The sequence below is a fragment of the Narcine bancroftii genome, chromosome 3, assembly GCF_036971445.1.
Source record: "Narcine bancroftii isolate sNarBan1 chromosome 3, sNarBan1.hap1, whole genome shotgun sequence".
NCBI lineage: Eukaryota > Metazoa > Chordata > Chondrichthyes > Torpediniformes > Narcinidae > Narcine > Narcine bancroftii.
The window spans coordinates 336291301-336305568 of NC_091471.1; the positions used below are offsets into that span (position 1 = coordinate 336291301).

At 45.3% G+C, this 14268-nt stretch overlaps 1 long non-coding RNA gene across 1 annotated transcript; it reads right to left on the reverse strand.

The window, feature by feature from the left end:
• Positions 1-1653: 1653 nt before the first annotated feature.
• Positions 1654-7201, reverse strand: LOC138759273 (uncharacterized). The gene is made up of 2 exons (XR_011354689.1): positions 7133-7201; positions 1654-2093 (listed from the first exon to the last, which is right to left on the reverse strand). It is a non-coding gene; the product is annotated as an uncharacterized lncRNA (long non-coding RNA).
• Between the last annotated feature and the right edge of the window lie 7067 nt (positions 7202-14268).

Sequence of the window (14268 nt, forward strand, 5' to 3'; positions counted from 1 at the left end):
GTTTAATTCCAATTATAATGGGTGATCTCTCCCTGGTATATGCCATAATAACCCCCACCCTGTTCCAGCATACACCCATAACTGATCTCCAGCATCACCCTCAGCTCACAAACTAGATCGGACCCTTCACAGTCAGTTTTCCCGGCATGGCCTGTGGCCTGCCACCATCTGGAGTGGAGCTCAGGGATGATTCAAAGGAACAAAGAGGGTGATCTGCTCCACCTGCTGGTCTTTATGCTGAAGCCTGCTAGAGGGGCCCCCCCCTTGACCTGTGGATGACCTGAGCTCCAATGGCGTCTGAAGGACCGAGTCCAGGTGCACCCACATGACCTAAGAGAACCAGTTGTGCGGCACCCTCACCTTTGGGTGGATCTAACCCAGACTTTCCCAAACTTTTTTTCCATTCACATACCACCTTAAGTAATCCCTGTGCCATCGGTGCTCTGTAATTAGTGAGGGATTGCTTAAGATGGTATGTGAATGGGTTGGGGGGGGGAGATTGTGAACCATTGTTCTGGACCCAATTGTTACTGAAATATTTTGCTTGAGAAAAATTGCCATTGGCCCCTTTCCTTTAGAGTTGTGAAACTGTGCACATAACAAGTCAATGAGGTATGATTAAAACTTTTTTTTCCACCCACATCCCACTTTAAGCAATCCCTTACTAATCATAGAGCACTGATGGCATAGGGATTACTTAAAGTGGTATGTGAATGGAAAGAAAAGTTTGGGAAAGCCTGATTTAACATGGGGTGTACCCATCTAATGAGGGCAAGTCTCTCGTTTGCCTTCTTCACAACCCTATCTACCTGTGCTGCAACCATGTAGAGGGAAGTTATGGACCAACCATCACTGCGAGGAGGTACTCTCTGCAGTTCTTTTTTATTATTATTTTATTTATCAACATGAAATTCATCAATTACATAAAAGAAACATAAGATGTTGATTTTGAGTAAGAAAAGAAAAAACAAGATAAAAAGAACAACAAGCCTTAACCCTCCCTCCCTTCCCATCCACCAAAGGGGAAAAAAAGGGGAGGAAAAAGTCAATAGAATTGAAGAGAGAAAAGAAAAAGGGATGAAAAAAGAAAAGAAGAAAAAGCAAAAGGTTTCATTGGATTCATCAATCTCCTTCCAAGGACCAAGTATTCTGTCTTACCCAGAATCCCAGGTGGTTCCCGGATGCAGCTGGCTCATCGTCAAGAATCTACACCTATGTGTTGAAGATATGAACTCCAAATGTTGAGAAAAACATTGCATTTTATCCTAAGGTTGTAAGTAATTTTCTCCAAGGGAATACAAGCATATATTTCCGCTTTCCAACGAGTCACATCTAGATGGGAATCAGGTTTCCAGGTAACCGCTATACACTTCCTGGCCACTGCCAGTGCAATATTTACTAATTCTAATGGGTGATTCAACAGCCTCATTTTAGGTCTTACATCTGCTATATTTCCCAATATAAACAATTCTGGTATCTGTATAAATCGAATCTTGTGATTTGTTCCAGAAGATTTCCCAACCATCCCTGAAAGGCCCCACCTTGGAACATGACCAGGTTGAATGCAGGAAGGTTCCTGTTTATTCACTGCATCTAAAACATTGATCTAATATTAATTTGCATGATTTTTGTAATAACTGTCTGCAGTTTCAGTTTAAAGATTGAAGAATTTTTATTGTCATGTCTTCTTTGGCTTGGCTTCGCAGACGAAGATTTATGGAGGGGTAATGTCCACGTCAGCTGCAGGCTGTTTGTGGCTGACAAATCCGATGCAGGACAGGCAGACACGGTTGCAGCGGTTGCAAGGGAAAATTGGTTGGTTGGGGTTGGGTGTTGGGTTTTTCCTCCTTTGTCTTTTGTCAGTGAGGTGGGCTCTGCGGTCTTCTTCAAAGGAGGTTGCTGCCTGCCGAACTGTGAGGCGCCAAGATGCACGGTTTGAGGCGATATCAGCCCACTGGCGGTGGTCAATGTGGCAGGCACCAAGAGATTTCTTTAGGCAGTCTTTGTACCTCTTCTTTGGTGCACCTCTGTCTCAGTGGCCAGTGGAGAGCTCGCCATATAACACAATCTTGGGAAGGTGATGGTCCTCCATTCTGAAATATATTGAAAATATATTACATGCAATTTCCATTTGTCTATTGTAAGAAAAACAAAGATTTGCCATTAGCAAGAAATTTACCAACACTCCTTACAGCCAGAGAAAGAGAAGCAAAAGAGTGTCTCCTCAGATTCTTCGGGGGTTGATGGATTTGCCTCTAGTGCAGCAAATCTGGTCACCAAACAATAAGAATGATGCGATTGTACTTTGGAGAGCACAGAGGAGATTCATCAGGATGTTGTCTGGAATGGAGAAATTTGGTCACAAGGAGAGACTGGATCAGCTAAGTTAGATTCCTTGGAGTAGAAGACTTGAAGATGAGGCAAACTTAGGAGCCTCCTTCCACATGGAGATTAGGTGATCACCCCAATGCAGCAATAAGATGTGATGGAGAGCAACTGCAGCATCTTGGAGTGACCTTGGGTCAAGGAAGGGTTCACGTACTTGTCTTCCACAGACAAAGCAGTTCAGACATGAATGTGAGGTCACTGGATGTCCCCGGAGGTGTGAGGGCTGCCTTGGTCTCTTGTGTACTTCTCTTTTCATTATAAATTTAATGATTTAACATGATAGAAGCCAATTCCGGCCATCAAAGCCCTTACCACCCAATGAACCTACAAACCACGTACATTTTGGAGGGTAGGAGGAAACCGGAGCACCTGGACAAAACTCATGCAGGCCATGGGAGAACATATAAATTCCTTAAAGACACTGGGGGGGATTCAAACCCAGATTTCTGGCACTGTAATTAGCGTTGTACTAACCGTGTAGGGATTACTCTTCAAGAGAGTCTAGCCCTGAGCACAAGGACCTAGAGGGTTGGTAGAAAATCCGATTGGTGGGGGGGAGTTCTTTTGCACCTCCTCATAGGTGGACCCAGTGGGAGCCTATGAAGCCCTCTCACATCCCCGTCTCATCCAACAAGGGAAAAACTACCTCTTTGGATGTCAGCTTAGTGCAAGAAGGCTATGGGGTGGGAGGGGGGGGGAGTAGGGGGCAGGGCTGGCTCAGTGTGTCAAGAAGTTTAGTGTGGAGGGAGCAGGAGTGAGGTGGAGCAAAGTTGGGGGCAGAGCGGGTAGTGTGGAGGTGTAACAGTTAGTGGGATGTATCACCGAGTAAACAGGAACAGACATTTCTCAGGCCAGTTTGTTTAAAAAAAAATATCATTTGAAATTTTATGCTGAAACCACACTTCCAGAACCAAGGAAATCCCACCAGCATGTCAGTGGGCCAAATTTCCCATCTGGTTCTGAGAGGCCTGGAATTCAGGGCAGCTTGCCTGCGATCCATGTTAGTCCTCTTGCCATCTGCCCAGCTCTCTGTTCCTTCAACATTGTGGGAAGGAATTTCTGACCCCTACAGCCTGAAGACCTTTGCTGAGCTATTGACCTGAAACCTAACTTGTGCCAAGGGTTAGGCAGCAGAGTGGATTTCTCATTGTACTAATATAACTAAGCTGATGATAGGCTCTATGTCCAATGACAACGCTGGCGAGAGTGACCACAGCACATTGATGAACTCCATTCTCCAACCCAAGGAAGTGCCCCACTGTGTGGTGTGGCATTCTCCTCTTCCTAACCAATCCCTCTGGATCGAGGATGACACATGGGTTCTCAGGTGACGGCGAGGCCAGTAGTAGGAACCATAGTCCCTTCAGCAGATGGAGCAGGGGATTGCTGACAAGATGGACATGTGGGTAGCTTGAGGGTAGTGTGCTCTCTCCACCCCTTGTACAAGGCTTCCATGTGCTCCCAGTGCACGGTCCTCAATGACATCTCGGCTGCTCCTTTTCCACTTGGGCCCGAGATTTCAAGGAAGAAGCGAGGATGTTGAAAGTTCAAGTTTATGCTCATTCATGTGTGGTAAGGTGCAGTAAGAAAGTTTGTGTGGCATGCAAATTCAGCTGGTAAACCCACACATAGCACATCAATGAAAAGTTGATACATAGTGGAGAGATACAGAGTGAGAGATCAGTTGGAAAAAAGCAAAGGCACAGTATTTATTCGTGTGGAGTTTGTACAGGAGAAAGCTAATGATGGGCAAGAAACTGCTTGTATTTTTGATATTCTTGAACGTTTTCCTCTATCTGTTTAATTATCTCCTTCTGTGACAGAGCTCAGAAGAGAGTGTCTATCTCTGGGGTCTGACATGTAAACAACGGGGCCAGCGAACATTATTACAGACGGCAGCCCAAGGTGTCTGTTCCTATGTTGTCCTGTTCTCCGTTCTAATCACTGTGAGAGTAACTAGGGCCTCGTTGCTGAGGACATTTGCCAGGGAGTGGACACTGCCATTGGTTTGCTTATTCCACTTGTCAATGTGGTTTATTGTCACGTGTACTGAGATATAGTGAAAAGCTTAAGCCACGCACAAAATGCCGCAGGAGCTCAGCGGGTCAGGCAGCATCCACGGAAAGAAATAAACATTCAACATTTTGGGCCGTCGCCCTTCAGTATCCTTTCCCAATGAAGGGTTATGGCTCTAAATGTGGAATATCTACTACCTTCCATGATGGATTCTGCCTGACCTGCTGAGTTCATCCACTTTCTTGTGTAGCCCTCCAGTTTTTCAGCATCTGTAGTTTCTCTTATTTACCTCAGTGGAAAGCTTCATTTTGTCTGCAATAAGCCGCCACATTCTGGTGCCATTTCGGATTTAAAATTTGCAGAAAAACACATGGAGGATATTGTGAAGATAGCATTCTATGGAGTTGCAACGATAAATTCAGAAAAGATCCAGGATTAATTAACATGAGGGGAGTAGAAATGTATTTTGCAACAACCTGTAGGCTCGTTTTCATCAGTCCACCACCGCCAACGTGGGTGACAGGATTCACGCAACACTATTACAGGGCCAGAAACCAAGGTTCGAATCCAGCATTATCTGTAAGGAGTTTGAACATTCTCCCCGTGACCTGCATAAGTTTTCTCCAGGTGCTCTGGTTTCCTGGGGCTATTGGATTAATTGGGTGGCATGGGTTTCATGGAAAGGGCTTCCACTGGGGCGTATCATTTAAAATAAATGAAAACCCATCAGGGCGATGACCTTAGTTGGATGGGGAATTGCAGAACATGCCAGCAGTTGGACCCAAAATGAGAGAAAAGCAGCAGGCCTGCCCTCGCAGGACACAAACCGTGTCACAATGATTTGGATCAAAGCTCGGCAGACCTATCACATTCAGGGTTGGATAATAGCGGAGTACTAAACAAGCAGCAGAAGGAAAGCAGCATAATGGACCCCTTCCTCAGTCACACCATCTTCAGTGAGTCTGGCAGACTAATCTATCTAACGATGCAAAGCAGTGTGTAAATGGGGCTGCAGTGCAGATCAGGCACAGTTTTCGGAAAGGATAGAACAGGCATGAGAGGCAGAATGGTCTTTTCCTGTTACTATGTTTATGGGTTTACACGGGTAATGCTTAAATAAAAACAAGCACCTCATTCTCAGTGTATGGGACAGGAGTGCCCCGTCCAAGATTGCCGAGTTTTGAATGTGGGTCAAGCCATCACACCTAACCTCCTCCCCTCCATCGACACTTCCCACTGCATTGGAAAAGCAGCTAATGTATTACAAGACTCACCCCACTCTCTTCAATCCCGTCCCATCAGGAAGAAGATTCACGGGTACGAGATCACACAGCATCCGATTCAAGGGCGGGTTCTCCCCAGCCATTGTTGGACTCCTGAGTGAGCCCCAACAGGGTAAAATTGAGCTGCCTTTACTCTCTACCAATTGATTTCTCCCTCAAACTTTGCACTTTTGCACTCTTGCACTGTATCCTACTTGCTAGATTCAGTACCTCAACATGATTATCCAACTGCACGAAAACCAACAAGGTCGGGTCAGATACAGCAATGAGCTCTCTGAACCCTTCTCCATTAATAATGGCGTGAAGCAAGGCTGTGTTCTCGCACCAACCCTCTTTTCAATCTTCTTCAGCACGATGCTGAACCAAGCCATGAAAGACCTCAACAATGAAGACGCTGTTTACATCCGGTACCGCACGGATGGCAGTCTCTTCAATCTGAGGCGCCTGCAAGCTCACACCAAGACACAAGAGAAACTTGTCCGTGAACTACTCTTTGCAGACGATGCCGCTTTAGTTGCCCATTCAGAGCCAGCTCTTCAGCGCTTGACGTCCTGTTTTGCGGAAACTGCCAAAATGTTTGGCCTGGAAGTCAGCCTGAAGAAAACTGAGGTCCTCCATCAGCCAGCTCCCCACCATGACTACCAGCCCCCCCCCCCCCCCCCACATCTCCATCGGGAACACAAAACTCAAAACGGTCAACCAGTTTACCTATCTCGGCTGCACCATTTCATCAGATTCAAGGATCGACAACGAGATAGACAACAGACTCGCCAAGGCAAATAGCGCCTTTGGAAGACTACACAAAAGAGTCTGGAAAAACAACCAACTGAAAAACCTCACAAAGATAAGCGTATACAGAGCCGTTGTCATACCCACACTCCTGTTCGGCTCCAAATCATGGGTCCTCTACCGGCATCACCTACGGCTCCTAGAACGCTTCCACCAGCGTTGTCTCCGCTCCATCCTCAACATCCATTGGAGCGCTTTCATCCCTAACGTCGAAGTACTCGAGATGGCAGAGGTCGACAGCATCGGGTCCACACTGCTGAAGATCCAGCTGCGCTGGGTGGGTCACGTCTCCAGAATGGAGGACCATCGCCTTCCCAAGATCGTGTTATATGGCGAGCTCTCCACTGGCCACCGAGACAGAGGTGCACCAAAGAAGAGGTACAAGGACTGCCTAAAGAAATCTCTTGGTGCCTGCCACATTGACCACCGCCAGTGCGCTGATATCACCTCAAACCGTGCATCTTGGCGCCTCACAGTTCGGCGGGCAGCAACCTCCTTTGAAGAAGACCGCAGAGCCCACCTCACTGACAAAAGGCAAAGGAGGAAAAACCCAACACCCAACCCCAACCAACCAATTTTCCGCTGCAACCGTGTCTGCCTGTCCCGCATCGGACTTGTCAGCCACAAACGAGCCTGCAGCTGACGTGGACATTTACCCCCTCCATAAATCTTCGTCCGCGAAGCCAAGCCAAAGAAAGAGATTCAGTATGAGATGTTTACTGGTCTGCTCGCAAAATAATCTCCTATCACTGCATTTTTAAACAACACACGTGACAAAAAACAATAAACTTGAACTTTCTGAATCGTCTAAACTATTTCCAAGATTCAAAGTTCAAGATTCCTTTTTTTTTGTCACTTAATATTTCAAAACAAAAATAATATACATGATATTCTTCAACTTTTGTCCGTTGTAAAGTAAACGGTCGCCATTAGCATTGCCCGGAGCTCCTAACAATACGAGAGGCAAAAGAGAGTCCCTTCAGTGTCACTTTGTGTGTGGATTTACCTCCAGTGAACTCGCGGACTCTGCACTTCAAACCATCGACAAATCAATTCAGATTAAATAATCACACCCCATCCAATCTACTTGGTTATAACTAAAGCCTGATAATGTTCTCCCCTTATTCAGCACTCCTCTCCCTCAACCACCATCTCAACCCCCCCTCCCCCCACTAATTTTGCCACACATTAACTTTCTCTAAACCCAGAAGAATACAGGAAAGCTCTTTTTATGTTGCTCTAGAGTACATGACACATGCACTTCATGATGTTACCTGTACTCCACTTTACAGAGTCTGTGTGTGGCCTCATGATGATCAGAAATACTTTACTGCCAATTATGTTCCTTACTAAGAGTATCCACCATTGTAATTTCAATGCTGCTTTGTGTTCAAGCACCAGTGTTATGCTGGTCAGTTGGTTGGCTGTAATGATGTTAATTGAGGAGCTAAACTGGGCCAAAATGCTGCAAAGTCTGGAGAGTGACTCGGTGGATCAGGCAGCATCTGTGGAGTGAGATCATTGGTCAAAGTTTTGGGTCAGGATCCTTTATTGACTGCCCTGAGTTTCTTGGAGTTCCCTCAACCAGTGCCCTATCGTGGACACTCAACATCTCCTCACTTGTCAAGAAGGCGCAACAGTGACTGCACCTCCTGAGAAGACTGAAATGGACAAGGACACCATTATGTTAACCTTCTATAGGAGCTCAATCGCGAGGGTCCTGGCCGGCTGGATCACAGTGTGGTACAGTTGCTGCAGAGTAATGGACTGGAGGTCAATCCACATAAGGGTGCAGAGAAGATCACTGGAGTCTCTCTTCTTGCCCATCGATGCGATCTACCGAGTTTGTTATCTGAAGAGGGCACGCAAAATCATTGAGAGTACCTTCCACCCTACACCCAAAATCTTTCCATTGGGGCAGAGATACTGGAGTGTCAGAGCCAGCACCATTAGGCAGTGAGAACACAGAACAACCAAAGGAACTGCTCACACTAACCATCTGAGACTCTCTTATTCATGACACAATGTTGTTTGTTTATTTATTTATTTGTTTAGATGACTTCTTGTCCGGTACATGTATTTTTTGTCTGCATGTGCGCTACGTCTGCATTTTATTTGCACTGAAGACTGGAGAACACTGTTTCGTGGCTTTGTACTTGCACAATCAGATGACAATAAACTTGATTTGACTTGACTTGAAGGGCAGGGTGTAATACCAAACTGGGATCACAGGTTGTTTAATTTTGGGTCAGGCATGCAACAATCGAGCGCCATCCTCAATTCGGTGTTTGAATCTCTAGGACATCCTCGCCATGGAGGGGCTGCAGAGAAGGTTCACTAGATTGATACCAGGGATGGAAGGACTTGCATATGAAGAAAGGTTGGATGGACTAGGCTTGTATTCTCTGGAATTTAGAAGATTGAGGGGGGGGGGGGATCTTATAGAAACATATAAAATTCTTAAGGGTTTAGAAAGACTAGATGCAAGAATGTTGTTTCCAATGCTGGGAAAAACTAGAGCCAGGGGTCACAGTTTAAGCATAAGGGGGAAGTTTTTTTAGGACTGAGATGGGGAAAAAAATTCTTCTCTCAGAGGGTGGTAGATCTGTGGAATTTTTTGCCACAGGAAGTAGTTGAGGCTGATTCCTTGTCAATATTTAAGAGTAGGTTAGATTTGGACCTTGTGGCTAAGGGATCAGGAGATATGGGGAGAAGGCAGGAACCAGGTACTGATCAGCCATGATTATATTGAATGGCAGTGTAGGCTTGAAGGGCCAAATGGCCTTCTCCTGCACCTATTTTCTATGTTTCTATGTAAAAATATATTCAGGTAATGCATTTAGTCCACATATTTTTCATCTGCTATCCAACCAATCCACTCAATGCCGGGATGGGAAGAAGCCCCAACCATACAACTTAGAAGCAAGACCTCCATCCACTAAGCCATGGTTGACTCTCTGTTTCATTGTCAATTATAAATAGATGACTAGCTTCAGATGGATTCGCACGCTACTTCATGTTCATACACACTCTCGCTGAACCACAATCGGGAGAAGCATCTGTGGAAAACTTTCGGGTGAACGTTTCTCTTTGTAATAGTTATATGTGGCTGCGCTAATCTCCCACATGAAGGCTTCAATGAAGCAATGATGAAGCGATACTTGCTCACGTCGCACTGGTTAATAACTGAGGATGGTTTTCCCCGCCTCTTGCCTCTCCTTGGCCCAAACACTGTGACCCACTTGCAGCCTTTGCTGAGATTGAACAGCACAGACAGCTTTCAAGGAGGGGTGGGTCGTTGCATCTGTGTCGTTTTATCCAGTGTGCTAAATATGCAAGAGAGCCAAGGATCTTCCCCCGTCCTCAGAGAGCAGAGGTCACTGGCAAGGCCTGCAAAGCTCTTCCAGTAAAGTGAATTCCTACAGTGCCAAGCAAGATGTGAGTCACCTCTGACAGATGATGAATTTAAATTAACTTTCTTTTGTCTGGATCCAGATAAATGACTGCAATATTCTCTGATTTCTTTTTAATAATCCAGAGCCAAGTAATATGCTTATTTTTCTTGGAGTAATAATGGACCTGGATAAGGTGTCTATTAGGGTGGCTTTTTTTTGTTGCTTTTTCACTATGACAGCAGCTGCCCTTGTCTATTTTTCTCTCTCTCTGCAATAAAGAAATTAAAAAGCCATTAATCAAGCAGCTTAATGGCATTTATTTCAGCCTCTGATTACAGCAACCCACATTTTCCATCCATTATGCATCCCTCTAAGCCAATCTGCAGATAACCTAACCCGATTGGAGTTGACAGGTCTTCAAGGATGAAAATATTCCTCACAAACACTCTCCCTCACATACACAGTCTCCTCTTCAGATTTGCATTCTCTCTCCTCAGCACTTCCACTTCATGTTCTCCTCCTGCCCTTCTCTCCACCTCTCCTCAATTCATTTCCTCCTCACCTCGCCCCTCTCTCACCTGGTCTCAACCGACCACAGTCCACTTTCTCTCATCTCTTCTACACTCTTTTCCACCCTCCCCATCTTCTCATCTCAGTCTCTATTCCTTTCTGCTGCTCGCTTCCCTTCTCAACCTCCACTCACTGCCTCCGACTCAGTCACTCTTGCACTCTACTCTCCACCACTGCCTTCTAGCACCCTGTCCACACCTTTCCATTCCTAGATCCTAAAGAAAATTGACTTCACATAATCTTTCCTTCTTCAGCTGTCGCCATGAACTACATACCCCACACTTCATCGCTCCTCCTCCATACCTCACTGTTCCTCCATCAGTTCTTCCCTGTGCCACATTTTGACAGGCTCAATATCACTGGAATATAATACTGGTGTTAATATTAGGCAAGATGGAAACACAAAATAGGTAGTGGCTAACCAGCAGCCATTTTAGACTCAAACCATTTTTATTCTGTTAGTCTAGGAAAGAGTCCCGTCCCTTTGCAACAAAGCCCAGCATATCACAGTCAAAAGTCACCCACTAGTGAGAGCATCTTCAGGGAGCGCTGCTGTCGGAGAGCAGCAGCAATCATCAAGAATCCACACCACCCAGCACCGCTCTGTTCTTGCTGCCGCCATCAGGAAAGAGGTAGAGGCGCCACAAGACTCCCACCACCAGGTTCAGGAACAGCTGTTCCCCCTCCACCATCAAACTCCACCAGAGACTCATTTCAGGGCTCTTACTTTGTAATTATTTCTTATTAAATATTTATTTTCTGTATTGCCCAGTTTGCTTGCACTTTCTCCTTGTTTACATTCCTCTGCTTTTGTATACGCATCTTATCTTGAGTACATTAGTCTTGCACCACCGATAACTAGAAATTCTGCATGGCCCGCAAGAAACTCAGGGTTGTGTGTGTTGTCTGACAATAAATCTGAACTTTGATAGATGTTGAGAAAACAGCTGGATCGCTACCACTCAACATGCATTTCAATCCCATTGAGAAATTTTCCCGAGGTCCATTCCTCACTGGTGACCCCAGTGTGGCAGTACTGGACTCCCACCAGCAGAGGGACCCTAGAAGTATATGAGGAGCATCTGGTGAAAGTGACCACTGCAGAGTCCCCAGGGCAACCAGAGTTGGACTGAATCATTAGCCCCTTTCACACTGGCACTTTAATCCAGTAATTAGCCGCCAATCTACCAGCTAACATGCCAGTGTGAACATTCGTGAACCAGCATGCAGGGGTCAAATTGCCCTGGGGATGAACAGCCGAGGGAGGGTGTATCATTGTCAATTTGTTTTGAATTGGTGTACCGATTCGCCCAGTTAGAATAAGACAGGGGTTGTGCAGAACATCACCACTGGAGGATAGGCGCCCCTTTGTTCTAAGAAGCTGGGTGGTGAGTGTTAAAGGGCTCTGAGAACCAGTTAACATTGGTCCAATGTGAACGGCCCTACCGTTATTTTAAAATGGTTAATTGAACTGCCAATTTAGTGGTTCACCAATGTGAAAGGGGATAATATTAGAGCTGGTTCCCACCTTGAGCCTCGGCCCGGGTGTTGATTCATTTCCCTCCACCCCTTGCCTCCACCAAACCTAGGAGAATTGAGACCAATTTTAGGTCCTTTTGATACGAGCTCAACTGAGATTATCTGGCTCAAAGTGGAGTAGGAATTATCTCTGACCCACACAAGGGACAATATTAAACCCAGTCCAAATATCTGGGGAATTCCCACCAGATGCCAGGAATTGAATGGAGAAATGGGAGCAGCTGAGTGAGTAAGAGACATGTCTTGTGCATTGCAGTCAAGTCAAACTGGCAGACACTCTCTAGTTCTCCCTCAAAATAAACATAACTCAAATGGCTGCAGGGTCCCCCAAATCAACCAAGGCCAAAAGGCTCAAGAACCAGTGGGTTTGCAGTTTATGCAAGTGAGTTTCCAGTCTTCTGGAGAGGGCACACTGAAGGAGGAGAGAAGCGGTGTGAATCACCCTTGAGCTATAAATCAGAGAGCAGTATGGAGACATGAAAGTCTGCAGATGATGGAATCACCCACAAAGAACGAGGAACAGCAGGTCAGGGAGCATCTGTGGAAGGGATGAGATAATAAAGACGCAGCATTGACTAATGAGTTGAATGTTAAAAATCTGCAGAATTTGAAAGAAAAGGCCAAGGGAGCTACAGTTCCACAATTTGTATAAGGTTAGCACAGAAAAGTGGTGCCATTCAGTTTTGTCTTTGTCCCTCCTGAATAACAAGCTTGAATTTCTCATCATGACACCCACATCTTTAGCTCTTAGACCCATCCCAAAAGCTTTTGGCAATTTTTGTGAAGCAGATCTCTGCCTGATAACTGTTCTATATGTTTGTGTCACTCATAACAGGGTTGGCATAGGGGTTAGAACAACACTATTACAGCGACCAAGATTGGGGTTCGAATCTGTCTGTAAGGAGTTTGTACGTTCTTCACGTGTCTACATGGGTTTCGTCTGGGTGCCCCAGTTTCCTCCCACTGTTCAAAACACTAGGACAATTGGGTGTAATTGGTCAGCACAGGTTCGTGGGCCAAAATGTCCTGTTACAGTGTGGTATGCCTAAATTTAAATAAGTAGTCCAGCCTACTTCTGGGCCTGCATTGAAGCAGTACTCTGGAATGATACTTGATTAGTGCTAAATTCATGGATACACTTGCTGCCATTCATGTAATCTGTGGTCCCACCTGCAGGCATTTGCTTTTCCGACCATCTTCTAGTCTATACTCAGTTGCTTGATTTGAGGATGAACATCCCTCATGGCCCTGGAGGGAAAAAATATGGAAATAGGATTAGGCCTTTCAGGCCCTTCATCTGGTTCTGCCATTTGTTTTCTATCTCATTATCTAATACCCCTCTCTTTCCCATATCAATTGATACTTCTTGCATCCAAAAATCCATCCCCTAAACTTGGTTTTTCCCCTGGGGTGGCCATTCCAAAGGAGGACATGGTCATAGGTTACCATATATTAATATATACACACACACACACACACACACACACACACACACACACACACACACACACACACACACACACACACACACACATCTCCTTTAGATATATACGTATATATCTCCTTTAGATATATGAGATATATATCCTTTGGAGAGAGAGAGAGAGAGATATATATATATATATCCTTTAGTTTTTGCATTTCTGTTTTTACAGTACTGTTTAAATTAATCTAGTGAACACATTTCTTGGCCCAGTTCAAAGTGTCACCTTGTGAACCCTCCCAATCCCTCCCCCACCCCAGTCTCGGCCCAAAAGGTATCCAGCGATCAGCACCTGCTGGATGGAGGGCAGTTCACCAGACGACAGGAGCAGGTATGATGATGACATTGAGATTGGTTCTATGTAGGTCCCTGGTCCCAGACAAACCCCAGACGCCAGGTCTGAGCCAACTACTTCATCTGCTGACTGCCTTACCTCTATTTCTGGGTTCAGGGGAAAGCGTGATATGGAATCAGAGGATGTGGTGTGAATTTTCCTGCACAGTTTACAGTTTCAAAAATTATTTCCACATTCCTGTGCGATTATCCTCAGTGCTTTGTAAAAATAGCATTGTTGCATTTTTTTTAAAAAAACCTGTATATTTTGATTATTTTTAAAATGGCAATAAGCAGACCAGGCGGATCAATTGACCACACAGATGGGCTGTTTTGGAGTGATGGTGCAAGACTTCAGGGACGGAGAAAACATAGCTAGTGGCATAGGGGAAGGATGGGGAAAGGGAAGGCAATTGAATTGATTATTTTCAGGTGCACTGAGATACAGTGGATAAATTTTGTTTTAGTATGC